General features: G+C 42.5%; 1 long non-coding RNA gene across 2 annotated transcripts in view; it reads right to left on the minus strand.

Annotated features, from left to right (window-relative positions):
• The window catches only part of LOC148053491 (uncharacterized), a 34,663-nt gene extending 19,822 nt beyond the window's left edge, over window positions 1-14,841 (minus strand). The window contains exons 1-8 of one of the 2 annotated variants that reach the window (XR_015708785.1): window positions 14,744-14,841; window positions 13,260-13,400; window positions 11,935-12,045; window positions 9,629-9,717; window positions 5,377-5,465; window positions 4,013-4,201; window positions 3,047-3,151; window positions 2,088-2,230 (exon numbers count right to left, since the gene is read on the minus strand). This is a non-coding gene — a long non-coding RNA (uncharacterized LOC148053491). Of the gene's footprint in view, window positions 1-2,087; window positions 2,231-3,046; window positions 3,152-4,012; window positions 4,202-5,376; window positions 5,466-9,628; window positions 9,718-11,934; window positions 12,046-12,993; window positions 13,063-13,259; window positions 13,401-14,743 lie in introns of those variants that run through there. The other variant, XR_015708786.1, reaches the window with a different exon arrangement.
• Window positions 14,842-15,274: the final 433 nt, after the last annotated feature.

Consider the following 15,274-nt stretch of genomic DNA (forward strand, 5'->3'; position numbering starts at 1 on the left):
AAAATATTGCTACTGTACTTTAGTCATAAATAATACAGAAGATTTATGATTTCTGATTTGATGCAAAAGATGGTCAGATGTGTTCATACATGCATGTGCATGCGCACACACATCAAGCAGCCAATATCTGAGTTAATAATTTACAATTAAAAATCCAAATAGGTAAAACAACAGATGGGAATGACATTGTTGTCCCTGCTTTGTCAGAGGAGAGGTAAACCCCACCTATAGGTATAATCAACCCAAGGCAATACTAGCATTTCTAGCACACATGTATTATCAATACGCAAACCATTCTGTATCTATGTTGCTGTTGTTCTACTTTATTGGAAATAAGACGACCTATATAATCATCACAGAAAATAAAAGTATTTCCTTTGCTTTGCTTATATTTTGGCCTTATCCACAACAATGTCAGCCTGCTCACAAACACCTTAAGAAAGCATAGGAGAGGTAAGGTCTTTCCTCTTGGAGTGTAGACCTGCTATCCAAAACTTTTCAGTTTCACCCATCACTGCAAGAAACAAGGTCAAGACTCTCTGCTCCTGCCTCCTTGTTTCATCTCCTGTGTCAGCTTTCATTTGACTGTACACTGTTCTTGGGGATCACAAGAAATTTTGTCATAAACCATCTGCAAGATAGTCCTACCCAGCAAACTGGAAAAGGCTCTGTCTTTGGGCATACCAGGAACAGATTACCCCAGGATTTGACTGGAATATCTGCCAGGATTTTTGTAAAGGAAAAGAAACAACTAATTTGTCTTTAAGCAAGCTAAAGTCCATCTCTGGCTTCACAAGCTTCTATGTGCAAACACCTTGTAGTTACAGATATTTACAAAGTACTGATTCACACCACCCCATCCACCCTGGGCCATCACCTCTTTGGGACTTAAAGCTAGTTCTCCTTAAAGTAGATGAGCATCCATTTGGACTGCTCAGGGAATTTTAAATATAATTTCTCTCCTCAGAGTTGGCCTTTCAATAACATAATGAGCCAAGAGATTCCTAGGGCAGCGACTCCTGGGGTCACTTCCCAACTACGTTATTTACATGTAGGTACACGATTGTTTGTAGATCTATGTCAAGCCTGGGGACGGGCTTCACAGAGGAAGATGCCAAGACAGTTAGTACCCAAGTACCAACCCACTTTCTCACTTATTGGCCACCCATTTGTAGTCCATTCACTCAGAGCCTGAACTGTCTGGGCCCAGGTCTGGTCTCAGAGCGAAGAGCTGGTAGCTGACACTCCCTAATGGGATGTCTCCTGAGGTCTGCAGCTTGAAAAAATGCAAGTGTTGGCTTAACTCTGCTGTCCTAGGGCAGCCCTGACTTAACTGCAGAGGGAAGAGAGTCAGAGCCATACCAAACAGTCTGGCGTGACACAGCCTCTTCCATTCTCTCATGCCACATCACCTCCCTTTTGCGCCCAAATATTCTTTTGCTGTGGTTTTTTTTTTTCATATGTAACTTCTAAAGCATTTATGAACTTGAGTCTTTAAAAGAACTGTAAAATAACATAGCATCACATTGCCTCCTGCACTCTCTCCCAGCCTACAGAAACATCTAGATTGCTCTACAGAGCCTGCCAGCAGAGTTAAGAGAGTAGCTGACAGTAGCCACTGTTTTTCATCCTCTGGGTGCGGATCGGAGAAATAAATGGGTATTTTTCCAATGTGATTTACAACTAAAGCCAGCTGGAATGGGATGGTTCATTTCAAAACAGCTAGCCTTCCCCATCACCCTAAAACAGAGAGCCTACACCTAAACCGCCTCTTGCAAATAGTCCCTGACACATGCTAATGCCAGGACCATGCCTGAGCACCATTCGGGAGTGTGATGATTTAAGCAGGTCAAAACTGTAACAACAAATATATATAACAAATATAACAAAACAAACTATAGTAGTCCAGTGCTGGGACATGTGCGCTCATGCTGTCTTACTAATTCAGGTGTAGCTACAGTCTGTCCTTGTGCAAATACCAGCCCCAGGGCTCCTCTACTGATTCCAGGTACTGTTCACAGATCTTCCCCCAGTTCTTTACCAGGATTTTTCCACTTTTTTCCTCCACCTCCAAACTACAGACCCACCTCTGAGCTCCTGATCCCAGTCACTATGGCCACGTCCATTTTCCTCCTCCTGTTGCGCTTCACGTCCCAGCCATTCGCGCTGCAGCAGTGCCCAGCTTGTCTCACCTTCTCAGGGTTCTCACTGGATTTGAAGCCTTTAGGACCTAGAATAACCCTCCAGTGACCAAAAAAGCATATAAAGATGTTTCAGAGACTAACAGTTTGGCTAAATGGAGGTAGCTGTGTGCAAGGCCAGCACTTCCCTGACACACAGGCAATCCACCTGCCAAATTTCAAGTCCCTGCCTGAAATAACAGTTAAAAGCAGAACAGGCAAAATCTTGTTAATAAAACAACTGTAAGATTTTTGTTTTAATATTGGCAGAAAAACATATTTTCCCTGACCCAGTTTTGAAAAGTGCTGATTCATTTTTCTTGAAAGCGTCCTAAAATATTTAGCTAAACACAGATGCTTTTCACATTTTGGGAAAGTTTTAATCCAAATTATTACAGTCTGGCAAAGTTATAAACCACTGAAAACAGAATTCAACAATGATAAGGGCTGAGCAACCTTAATCACAGGCTTTGCTACAGTAGTGAATCCCCAGAGGGGGTTATTACACTAATAATAATTTTAAAAGATTATGGAATTACTTAATTTTTGATTTCTTGACTTGGAGAGATTTCTGGTCTAAACGTTTTTTGATGTCTAATTATGATAGGGGAATACAGCACTAGTAAAAGTTATTGCAGCACACACTTCACTCAGACTGCTAGATTTTGCTAAGAAAAAAAGTTTCTTGGTAGGGGGAACAGTGGAAGAGTTGCGGAGACCTTACGGTTGTTCCTAAGCCTGGATTTTCTTCCACAGGATAATACGGTCACTACTAGGCTAGTAACATATTCACATTCCTGTATTGGAATACGTTATTTTTTTTCTTTATACAAGAGATGGAAAATTCAGGGAAAAAATATACATACATTAATTTTATTGCTTTTTAAGTGCCGTAATGCTGTGAACATCATCCCTTAACTGGCAGAAAGATGAGCTTCCATGCACCATTTCAAGAGAACACACATTTCAGGCTGGAAAGCAAAAAAAGTAATAAATCTCCCTTTGGAACATCAGCCACCATTTTTAGCATCATTGTATCAGGCAAATGCATTCTGTTTTTTAAAGCTTCAAATTAGGAACAAGGAATAGTTGCTTTTAAGTTTGTTTAAAAGCTCGCCAATGATATATTTGCTTATTTAAGCTTCATTAAATTCAGGTTCCCATCTGCCTTTTTTTCATACCATTTCCAAATCCTAAATAAAAGCATTAGTCCTCTCTGCTAGTTATAACAAACCATTCTTGTCAGTTATTGCTCTCTTGACAAAAAAAATTCCACTCTTAAAAACTTAGCTGATAGCTCTATATAAAAAGCAACAACACTACCAAAAACCAGAAAAGCCCCCCAAAACCCCAAACTCCTGGCCTTTCCAAACAGGGCGATATATTTGTAACAACATCTTTACCGAGTTCATGCATCTTCTTTATTGCTCTTCATAAACAGGCTGTTGGATCCTTTAGACTTCCAACGTGAAAAATGAAAGAATTTCCTCCCATTCTTGCCTCTCTTATCTCATAATTGTTTTGTTCAGAGCAGTAGGAGAGACCAATATAAATGTCTCTGCTGTTTTATTTGCCCTTTTCAAGCTCATTCATACTTTTCTCGAGGGCATTTTTTTTCTCCTTTTCCTTTTGAATTTGTATCTGTTTACTGCTCTGTACACACAAGCAAGCTAAATTGTTCGAGATCTTATTTCAGAGCCTTATGTAACACAGATAACAGAACAAAATATTTAACAGTGAGATTTCACAGTAATGATGGTACGAGGTAAAAACATTTAGGGATATGTTCAGGACCAAGAAATATCTGTACAACTGAATTTATGTTTCCAAACCTGTAAATCTTCTGAGCATGCAACATCAGACATCCTTTCTTCCAGACATTTCGGACTACGTTGTTACAGCCCTCGTTCTGAGCTTATAAGGAAAAGGATGCAGGAGGCTGCTGGATTCCCACAGCTGAAAGCTCCGTCCTGATGACAGGGTTCACAGCTCATGCACGTTTTGAAGTATGGCAAGTACAACTGGGGAAAGCAAAGGTCTGGTTTCAGGAAAGATGTTATTTCTCATGACTTTAGGAATATAAATTGTGGTGTGGATCTTAAGAGAAATCCCAGGACAGGATACTGGTAAAGATCCACCTCCTGCAGCCGAGCCGTCTTGCCATATAACTCTGCTAACCAAAGTAGATATGTGCTGCTCCTGCCTTCCTCCACCTTCCTACCTGCAGCTTAGGGAAAGTACTTTGGGTGTCTCTAGCAGGCAAAGGTTAGATAGGACTATGGGTCGACTTAACCTATGCCTATATATATATATATATGTTAATAATCTGAAATTAAAATTCTATAAATGACTCTGTTATAACATTCTCCCATAACCTTTTGCTAGCTGAAATCTGGCACAGCACAAAATCTATGCCTGTGTTTTCAGATGACAGCCTGTAAGGCATAAGACTGGTATGGGAATAAAGGTGATATGCTATTAATTATACAACAGAACTTGCATTGAGAATCTAGAGAGGAAGTGTGGAAATGATCTCTTCAGGGAAATTGTCATTTGGTGTTTTTTTTTCTATCCCCCTTCTTTCCTCTGTAGGTTCTTATACCATGCTCACATCTGTAGCATCCAATGGAGCATTAAGCAATGTGACTAACATCTGTCAAACGTGTGGTGTCTGCTTATGTGAATGCTTACTTGGAGTGCTCCCGAGGCTTGGCAGCTGGTTATCTTGTGTGATCTGGAAATCAATCAAGGGGGACTTCTGCCAAATCAGAGATTTCTCCGCTCTGCTCCTTACTAATCGCAGCAGATATTCTCTTGCTGAGGTAAAGACCAGTAGGTTGTGGGATTGACAAACAAAAGTACCCGGAGACATGCATTGCCCAGCATGGCTGGGCAAGGTAAGTCTCCTGGGCACTGGTGGAGAGCAGCACCCCATGCTGCCTCATGAGGCAAAGTGAAACCCCAACTTCAGTTTTAATTGGCCATGTTGTGAGGGTCTAGGGACATTTTACCCAGAAACGGGGGAAGATTGCCCGAAATCTTTCATTCTAGAAGTCATCCAAAACTGACAACCCTGCCACTGCACGATGTGGGCGAAAGTTCTTCTGTGATGTTCAAGCTGCTGGGTAAGGCAGACTGATAACTGTTTTAATAGGACAGAATAAGAAGAGGAATGTAGACAGCAAGTAAATCTTACATCCCTTCAGACAGTGGCACCTCCATGTTCGTGCAGCATCTCATGGACCCCGGATGGATTTTCCCATGGCACACCGTGCAGAGCAGATCCTGTCCAGGGAGAGAAATATCTCCTTTTTGGTCATTCGAGCTAATATATAATTTTCTTACAATAAAACAACTCTATTCACAACGGATGTTCTCATGACAACTTCTTGCTGCAATTTTAGATAAAGGCAAGGCCACGCAGGCAGTGTAATCACCAGCACTGAGTGGGAGCTGCCTGCCGGATCACTCTTACAATGAGCTGGCTGAGATTTTCCTGCGGTCAGGGGGTTTGTGCAACACAACACAGCCTGAAGGCCATGCTGGACATGCAGCAGAGCACAGCATGGCACAGGCTGCTCAGGTTAACTGCTATGTGCATCACCAACTCCTCAATGTGCAATGGTCTCCTGGTCAAGATCAATACATTCCACCCCTTGATCCACACAGAGTTTTCCTTTCTGTAGTTTTTCTTTCAGAGTTTTCCTTTCCATTCTGTAAGTTACGATATAACTTACAGATTATATTAATAACATATGGGCTTCTCAAGCCCTAAATGCAATGGCCAATAGAGCAAACAAGGCATGTTTGAGATCACTAATTCCTCAAATACAACATCTTCTGCACAGCTCCCAGTACAGGCAGCTGCGGAGGTGGGTCAGGGAGGTTCTGGCAGGGTTTCCTAATGAAGCAGACGAGTTGGGCGGTCGTGTGTAGCTGCTGCCGCACGACATAGTATACCTCTTCTGTGTCCTTTCCTCCTCTCTGATCTCCATTTCAGGCTAATCGTGCATCACAGAACAGCCGTCATTGACCCAGACACGTCTCTTACTATTGACAACATCAAGGTATATAACACCGTTTGAGTCATTGAACGGCCCTGCCTTCTGGTCAAAAGGTATGAGCAGCCTTTTTATGGCAAGACAATCTTGGCCAGCATTGCAGGGACAAGGATTTATCATAGAATCATAGAATACCAGGTTGGAAGGGACCTCAAGGATCGTCTGGTCCAACGTTTCTAGCACAATCTAGACAAGATAGCCCAGCACCATGTCCAGCTGAGTCTTAAACATGGTCAGCATAATGGAGTCAACCACTTCCCTGGGGAGATTATTCCAATGATTGACTGTTCTCATTGTGAAAAATCTACCTCTCATGTCCAATCAGAATCTCCCTGGGAGTAACTTGTACCCATTGCCCCTTGTCCTCACCATGTGACTCCTTGTAAAAAAGGAGTCTCCATCTTCTTTGTAGCTCCCCTTTAAGTACTGGTGCATGGTGATGAGATTACCTCTAAGCCTCCTTTTCTCAAGGCTGAACAAACCCAGCTCTCTCAGCTTATCCTCATACAGCAAGCTTCCCAGACCCTTCATCATGTTGGTGGCCCTTCTCTGGACCCCCTCCAGCCTCTCCACATCTTTTTTGTATAACGGGGACCAGAACTGTACACAGTATTCCAGGTGTGGCCTGACAAGCGCTGAGTAGAGCAGGGTGATGACTTCTTTCTCTCTGCTGGTGCTGCCCTTGTTGATGCAACCCAGCATCCTATCGGCCTTCTTGGCCACAGCAGCACACTGTTCACTCATGTTGAGCTTCCTGTCCACCAGAACCCCCAGGTCCCCTTCCACGGAGCTGCTCTCTAGCCAGGTGGATCCCAGTCTGAGCTGCACTCCTGGATTATGTTTTCCCAGGTGCGAGACCTTACACTTGTCTTTGTTAAACTTCATAAGGTTCTTGTTAGCCCACTCTTCCAGCCTATCCAGATCTTCCTGCAGGGTGGCCCTCCCTTCCAGAGTGTTTACTTCCCCACTCAGTTTGGTGTCATCAGCAAACTTCATCAAGCTACACTTGATCCCATCATCCAGATCACTTATGAAGATATTGAATAGCGTAGGGCCCAATATCGATCCCCGGGGGATTGTGCCGGGTTGCCAGTTTGAAAAAGAGCCATTTACCACTACCCTTTGGGTGCAGCCCATCAGTCAATTCCTCACTCACTGCACAGACCACTTGTCCAGGCCATAATGCATCAACTTCTCCAGGAGGAGGCCGTGGGGAACCATATCAAAAGCCTTGGAGAAGTCCAAGTAGACAACGTCACCTGCTTGCCCCATGTCAACCGAGCAGGTCACTTTATCATAGAAAGCCACCAGATCTGTCAGGCACGACCTGCCCTTGGTGAAGCTGTGTTGCCTTCATTCGACTCATGATGGCCCCCAGGAGGATCCGTTCCATGACTTTCCCGGGGATTGAAGTAAGACTGATGGGCCTATAATTACCTGGAACCTTCCTTGAGCGCTTCTTGTAGATAAGGGTAACATTTGCCTTCCTCCCGTCCTCTGGGACATCCCCCAATCTCCACGACTTCTCGAAGATTATAGAGAGTGGCCCCGCAATGACATCAGCCAGCTCTCTCAACACCCTCGAGTGGATGGCATCAGGGCCCATCGATTTGTAGGGGTCAAGCTCCTGTAGTAATTCACATACTAACTCCTTCATCACTGATGGTGGGTCTATGTTTGGATCCTCCTAGATTTTCGTTCCCAATGGCTGGGATCCAACAGAGGTGAAGAAGGTGTTGAGAACCTCTGCCTTTTCAGCATTGTTGGTGACTGATTCACCTCTACTGTTTAACAGTGGGCCTATGTTTTCCTTCTGTTTCTGCTTGCAACTTACATACCGGAAGAACTCTTTCTTGTTTTCTTGTTTCTTGTTAACCCTTTCTTGATTTAGCCATCCCAGATCCCAGATTCAGAGATTCCTACATCCTACTGACTCATATATTGAATACCTCTATAGAGAGAGGGGAATCTGTGTGGGATCGTATCAGTGAGAGGTCTCCTGACAACAGTGCTGTTTGCTATCATTGCCTGCTGCAACTATGCCTTGAAGGAGGTCTCACTCCATTTAAGCTCATTACCCTGGGGCTCACGGCCTCCCTGAGACAAGCAAATGTAGCTTGTGGCCAACAGTGTCAAACATGACAGAGGGATCCACAAGCATGAGAATGGATGTTTGCCCTCTGTGATGCCTGAGAAATTTATTTCAAAAGCTGAACTAAACATTATATCAGATAAACTTTGTTCTATCATTTATAAAACACTCGAAGTACAGTTACTGAAGTACACTTATTTAATACAATACTGAAATAAAATACCTAATAAAAAATTAGCTCAATTAGCTGAAACATTTTTCTTTCTACCACTAACCTAAGACATATGTAAAATTTTATTATGTTTAATGGCTGTCTGGGCTCCTGCTGTAATGACTTCAAGCAGCTCACTGAGCTATGATGTTTTTGCCATGTGAAGTTTAAATGGAGGGCAAGACATTCAGAGGGAAATTTTAGAGAGAAACACGACAAGCTGCTGGACTTGATGGAGGCAGGGAGGTCAGGAGAGAACAGGTAGATTTGTAAGTCATTGATGCAAAGCAGATCGCTGAAGCCATGTGAGGCAGTGAGCTTGCTGAGAGGAAGGTTTTAAATGAGAAAAGTGAGCCAAGGACAGTATCAATAATCTGCAAGTAATTGCCTGGTTTTACACGCGATGTCAGAGATACTGTAGGAAGTGCCTCCTGGGATTCATCTTAAATACTGTAGAGGAATTGAGCGTGGAAGGAGACAGAGGGTGTTTCTACAGCAGTACTTTCACTACGGTCAGGACTGTGTGCTAGGAGCCAGTCTTCTGATCATCACCTGTAGGCTCGTACCATGAGTGGTTTCAGAGTAGGCAAACTAGACTCTTTGGGGGTTAAATTAAACCAAAGGATGTGCTGCAGATGCACCCCTGATGCATTCCAGCTGCCAACAGGAGTTCATTTCCCTGGATGAGAGCAGACCCAGTCTGAAGTAAAGCCTCCAAAACAAATTTAGTGTGGATGCCAGAGGTTTTCAGCACCACTCCTCTCAGTGTTACAGCCCCCCTTCTACAAGTGCCCTAGTACTTGCTAATGTAAGCACAGCCATGGTGGCATTTTTTCCAACTCTGTTGTAGACTTCCTGCATGGACCCACATAAATCACTTCATTTCTCTATATCTGTGTCCTTCGTATATGAAATACTCTTAATACCACATCTTGCGCTTGCTGGGACATGGAAAGGGTAAAATTGTCAACATACATCAGGCACTCAGACACCATGGTGACAAGCATCGCTCTACAAGGCAGGGAAAATATTCTGTTCAAAACAAGATTTGACTAGTGTTCAGTAAATGAGATGGGGACCTTACCCTGAGCACTGAGGATAATCACACGGACCAGACTCCTTGATTCAGTGACCTGTGTGCCGTTTCTTGCACACTCCGAAAAATGGGTCCTGCTGAAAGAGACCGTGACATAATCACAGACAACCAGTTGAAGAAACAGTGCTGCCAGCTCTCAGTGGTGGGTTCTTCACCTTGTTGTCTTCACATTCTTTTGAGATACCTTGGGATGTTCCTTTGCTGTGAAACTGCATAATGTTCTGCCATTGTTTCATTCAGACAGTAACAAAAAGCAATTCACTGTACAACAGCAATGGAAGGCTCTCCACGCATTTATCAAGTGTTTCCCAGCTGATCTCTTTGCTTGAAACCTGGTCATCATTTTTTGTGATGTTCTTAAGGTTGATTCATTTCTGCATATAACCCAGCTGTGTTCTGCTGTAGAATCCATTGAATTTAAACCAGAAACACTGGTTCGATACCTCATAACCTTGAAAACTTGCTAATTAATTCTACACTCAGCATAACTGCTACATCTATGTTCTGTAGCAATCGTCAATGCAACGGTTACTGACTTAAATGTAAACCAGCCTTTTCACAAAAGAAGTGCTATTCTCTCTGACTTCAACAGCAGTTCTTCCTCAAAATGCCCAATTGTACAAAACTCCAACAGCATCTGTTCCTCTTGCTGTGAATAACTTCCTCAAGGCTGCAAATGGTCACAAAGCATCAGGTAGCAAACTGCTCAAGCCCTATATTAAGAGGCCATGTCCCACCTACAGAGCTTTCTGTTTAAATCAGTGAAATTCCTGAATTAACTCTAAAAGGACAGTTAGATTTTTGGAGCATTCACTTTGACACACTTTACTAGCTTTTCTAGGAAAACAGCCATAGTATCCAAAGATTTTCTCAGCTATTGAATTTGTGTTTGTTTGTTTGTTTCTGCTATTTGCACACAAATCTCTTTCCACTACACTTGAATCGCTGAAAAGGGAAGATCCACACTCCCAACACCAGGCTGTAATAGCATAAAACATTTTTCTGCTTTGCTGGCACATCACATTACAGAGGCTGTCCGTAATCTTAGTAGAACAGACAATGTAAAAAGCCTTCCTGCTTATATCAGACCTTGTTATTAAATTTATATCCATTTCTCATAATAACCTACATTTCCCTTTATCGGAACTCTGAAAAATAACTCCTCATGCAGGACTTGAGCGCGGCATTTGATACAGTCGTCGGAGGAATTCTGATGTCCCATCTCGGATACATGGCAGGGGATTAGTGGGATTGTGAGTAGATGGCTTCAATCATTCCTCACAGACAATACTCAGTGAGTCATGAAGACTTTCTACTTCCAGGGCTATCACCCATGAAGTTTTGAAAGAGTCCACCTAATTCAGTGTTTAGAAGAGGGCCCTTGGTGTGAAATAGTTTGGACTAAACCACAGGCAATATACCGTAGACACCTAGCACTAGCTGAAACTGCCTCCATGCCTCCACTGCCCAAGGCCCCGACTGCACAGCTGGCTGAGAGCTGATGGCCAAGGTGAGCCAGGCTGCCAGAAAGAAGCACCGATGAACTCGCTGCAGCCATACTGAGCTGGGACAGCCAGCCTTTCCACTGCTCTGCTGACCCACAGGTCCTGACACTTATTATAAAACCACAGTTTTGAATGGCAAATGAGAAGAACCAGTCTCCAGTTAAAACAAGAGGTGATGTGACCCGAAGCAGCCTCTCTCTGCTCTCAGATCTACAGTACCTTCTGTCACCTCTTTCCTGATATACAACTAAAGACACTGAAGCCAACCGCTCAGTCACCACTCCACTGCTCAGAGGCCTGGACCACTTATTCCAGTCCAAGAAAACTCTCGGATCAAATATCTTTTCCTTCTCAGTGTAAGTCTGGGCATATTTATGCAGAATACTTTATTAATATCTTCATTCATGGGGTTTGCAGAATATCCTCTGCTTCATGTCTACGGAACTTCAAAAGTGCAATTAATTTTAAATAATGTAATTGAAACAAAGTCTCAGATGTGTCTGTAGCAGAAGAAAGAAAAAAAGAAGAAAAGAAATTTCATTGCATGTGTGCAGGGGAAGGCAGCCGGACTATCTGTGTTCTGTGAGAGTGACCCCTTTGCATCCAGTTGTCCAGTTTACTGACAAATTAAAACTGGGATGTCATTTCTCTTGTGATGCAGCTCTATGATAAATGTTTTGAAATACTTCTTCTTTGCCTAGACCTAATTATTCATCCCTCTCACCTTTTATGCAGCATAGCTATTTTAGAAACTCTTATTAGAAGTGCCATATATAATGTTATACCTACCAACACGAGAAAAAAAGATTTTCTTCTTTGGAATAATTTGCATCAGGGATAATACATTTGTGGTTTTCACAGGGATCACATGGGTGTATTAATGTTCTTTGTTCTGGAGACCTGGTCAGCACAGTTTGGAGGCAAGGTTACATACCAAAGAGACACAAAGCACTTATTACTTTAACATTACTTTAACAAAAGCAAATAAAAACATATTTTTTAAAATGTTTTGAGAAATAATATATTCAACTAGCCCATCCCATCAGCTTTTAGAGTACATTCTTGCAGGAGCTCTCTGGTGGCAGAGAAATTATTTTTACCAGTGATCTGCTTAGGACAAAAAAGAAGAAAAGACCTCCAGCATTCAGCTTGGATTTCTGCATTATATTTAGCCATTCTGCATGGCAGAGGGAGTTCACATGCTTTCCAGTTTATTCCATGTGCCTAAAATTTGCACCCTGAGCTGCTGGCTCATATTCTGCCTATATTTTACTTTTTCAGAGCTCAGCATAAGCAAGCCCTCTGGAATCTGGACAGACTATATTCCCAATGTTTCATATCAGTCCTGCCCAGCAGCTCCAAGATAGAATAATAGGTTGTGGCCCTCTAACATAACCCTGTCACAAAAAGGATTGAGGAAAAGCTTATTTTGCTACCTATCTTCCCATTCACATCTACTAAAGCTTTCATTAATCTCCTGATTCTCAATTTCAAGATGAATCAGAGTAATTGAGACATCCCTTCTCCACTTTGCTTAGGGTTTTAAAGTGGGAATCTACCCTTAAATATCAGGATACTGAGCCAGCCATCCAGCTGACGTAGAATGATGACACTGTTGCTACATGAGCATTTGCAAGCAGAGGACCTGCCTTCCCAGTCTGCATGGAGTTTCAGTAAGCTTAAAAGAGACATTTTCTTTACTACCTTAGTTAACACCTTGGTTAATTTAAAGATACCAGAGTAAAATAGCTCTCATGACTCTGTAATAAAACTGCAGTCTGTTGACTATGAATGTTTGTACAGCTAAAGTCAGAAAAAGTAGCTAATTTACAATGACATCTCCTTCACCTTTTTGACTGTCCACTGAAGACACCTAAACAACGCAAGGAAAATAGTTATCCCATCCTTAAATTGTTCGTAGTTGATACGGCTATTCAAGGAAACACAAGACACAGTTAGGACCAGCTTCTTATTACAGCCACGCTAGATGCAAACAGGTAGTCGAGGGCAGTCTCTAGTCTCTGAATTTACAATCTAAGTAGACCAGGTGAGAAAGGAAAGTATTACCCTTCACTGAGGGTAAACTGAGTCCTAATTAAAAAAAAGTGACTTACTACCAGGAAGGATTTCTCAGAGCCAGGAATTTAACTGAGATCTTTTAAGGTGCAGCTCAGCACCTTAATTACTGGATCATCTATCTTCTATTCTCCTTAGGAGCAAAGGTTTTCCCGTAATATAAAATTCTTCCTACAGGTCTGAAAGGTTAAGGTATTTAAGAAATGTGACTTCTTAAACCTAGAAAGATTCATCCAAATAAAAAAAAAAAATAACAGTAATAAAATGTAAGTAGTTTTTACATCTCCAAAGCAAAGCAGAAAATATTAGCTAATTCAACCTTACAAGACCCCTATGAGTTAAGTACAAGCTACACTTCTCAAATACGCTTTTTATCCCTCCCTCTCTCTTTCTCTAAGCATGCAACCAAAATTACAAACAAGTGCATAGTGCTTCTGTGTGGTAACCATGGTAATCAGCTGTATCAACTACTGTAAATGGCAATATATCCACCAACTCCCCTAAAAGCAGACCTACTCCACTCTCACACAATGTTTTCTATCTGCAGCCACGATGTCCTAAAACTGACTTGTCTATTCTTGCTGAGCAACCTATTGCAGACAATATTCAGGAACTGCCTTTTGTAAACCTGTTTTAGAGGAGGGTAAGCAATCACTGGTTGCTTTGGAAAATCCTAGCACAATGCCTATCCACACTTCGGACACTGTGTTGGCCAACATGGCCCTGGTCTTTACTCTTACAGATCCTGTACCTGAGTCACCTTTTTCCATGACAACTCTTTCTATCCAGCTGAAATTAGCATCTGGACTGTTAATAAAGATTATGACTCGGAAAAGGGGTAAGATACAAATGAATGGGGCCAGAAACACAATATATAGGGGGTTTTTCACCCAACTTTTGCATTTCCCCAAACAACATTGTTCCCTTCACTGCTTTAAGCAAACATGGTTTCACAAGAAGTTACTGGGCAGCACCTTTAGGATACAAGTATGTTTTCCAGCCTACTGAAGCTAGACTGCACCAGTAAAAGACTGACTGGTGCTCTGCTTTTTTGATTACTTCAGCTGAAGAAATATGAAAGCCAGTCCTTTCTTCTGAGCGCACTGATAGATTACAGGCATCTCCAACTAGTATAACCTGTACCTTTTGTATGCCCTACCTCAAACATTTCTTTTATTAACCTTATTTTGTTTCAAAACTTAATTCCTCCATGTGCTTTGTTGCCACATGATGACTAAGGATGCTTAGTTTAATAATGTCAGACACTTTTTATGTCCTTTCCACCCGATGAGGCTAAGGCTCCTCTTACCTAAAGATGTGGTTTTTCACATTATAGCAGGCAGCTAAAATGGGGGCTCCAGAAGGCTGAGGAAGGACTTGAGCATGCTAAAAAGAAAGCATGTAAATCCAACAACGCCTTGCAACAGACAGAAGGGGGTTTAGCTGCCAGTGTGCTGACAATTTGATATGCCAAATTTCACCTCTTGGTCTCCAAAAGCTTATATAAATAAATGCAGCATACCTGTCCGATTCCGCAAACCATTCTGTTATTTAGACAAGCGTTATAGTTGATCTCCGTGAGACCTGTCTGAATCTACAACACTGTCGTGGTTTAACCCCAGCCGGCAACTAAGCACCACCCAGCCGCTCGCTCACTTCCCCCCTGGTGGAATGGGGGAGAGAATCAGAAGAGTAAGAGTGAAAAAACTTGTGGGTTGAGATAAAGACGGTTTAATAAGTAAAGCAAAAGCTGCGCATGCAAGCAAAGCAAAATAAAGAATTCATTCACTACTTCCCATTGGCAGGCAGGTGTTCAGCCATCCCCAGGAAAGCAGGGCTCCATCACGCCTAAGAGTTACTTGGGAAGACAAAACATCATCACTCCGAACATCCCCCCTTTCCTTCTTCTTCCCCCAGCTTTATATGCTGAGCATGATGTCATATGGTATGGAATAGCCCTTTGGTCAGTTGGGGACAGCTGTCCTGGCTGTGTCCCTTCCCAGCTCCTTGTGCACCCCCAGCCTGCTCGCTGGTGGGGTGGGGTGAGAGGCAG

The sequence above is a fragment of the Nipponia nippon genome, unplaced genomic scaffold (assembly GCF_047370975.1).
Source record: "Nipponia nippon isolate SJK-2023a ecotype South Korea unplaced genomic scaffold, ASM4737097v1 scaffold_4, whole genome shotgun sequence".
Classification (NCBI taxonomy): Eukaryota; Metazoa; Chordata; class Aves; order Pelecaniformes; family Threskiornithidae; genus Nipponia; species Nipponia nippon.